The sequence below is a fragment of the Coregonus clupeaformis genome, chromosome 1 (assembly GCF_020615455.1).
Source record: "Coregonus clupeaformis isolate EN_2021a chromosome 1, ASM2061545v1, whole genome shotgun sequence".
Classification (NCBI taxonomy): Eukaryota; Metazoa; Chordata; class Actinopteri; order Salmoniformes; family Salmonidae; genus Coregonus; species Coregonus clupeaformis.
The window spans coordinates 6,290,720-6,291,284 of NC_059192.1; positions in this window are offsets into that span (position 1 = coordinate 6,290,720).

Genomic DNA, 565 nt, shown 5'->3' on the forward strand with positions numbered 1-565 from the left:
ATGCCTGGTGGTTTAAGTGTGTGTGTCAGTGCTGTGTGTAAGTTGACTAAGCAAACAATTAGGCATTTTCAACACAATGTTTCTTATAAAAAACAAGCGATGCAGTCAGTCTCTCCTCAACTCTTCACCAAGAGAGACTGGCATGCATAGTATTAATATCAGCCCTCTGATTACAATGAAGAGCAAGACGTGCCGCTCTGTTCTGGGCCAGCTGCAGCTTAACTAGGTCTTTCCTTGCAGCACTTGACCACACGACTGGACAATAATCAAGATAAGACAAAACTAGAGCCTGCAGAACTTGCTTTTTGGAGTGTGTCATGTCAAAAAAGCAGAGCATCTCTTTCTTACGGACAGAACTCTCCCCATCTTTACAATCATTAAATCTATATATTTTGACCATGACAGTTTACAATCCAAGGTAACATCAAGTAATTTAGTCTCCTCAACTTGTTCAAAAGCCACACCATTCATTTTCCAGATTCAGCTCAGTTCTAGAACTTAGGGAATGATTTGTACCAAATACGATGCTCTTTGTTTTAGAGATGTTCAGGACCAGTTTATTAGT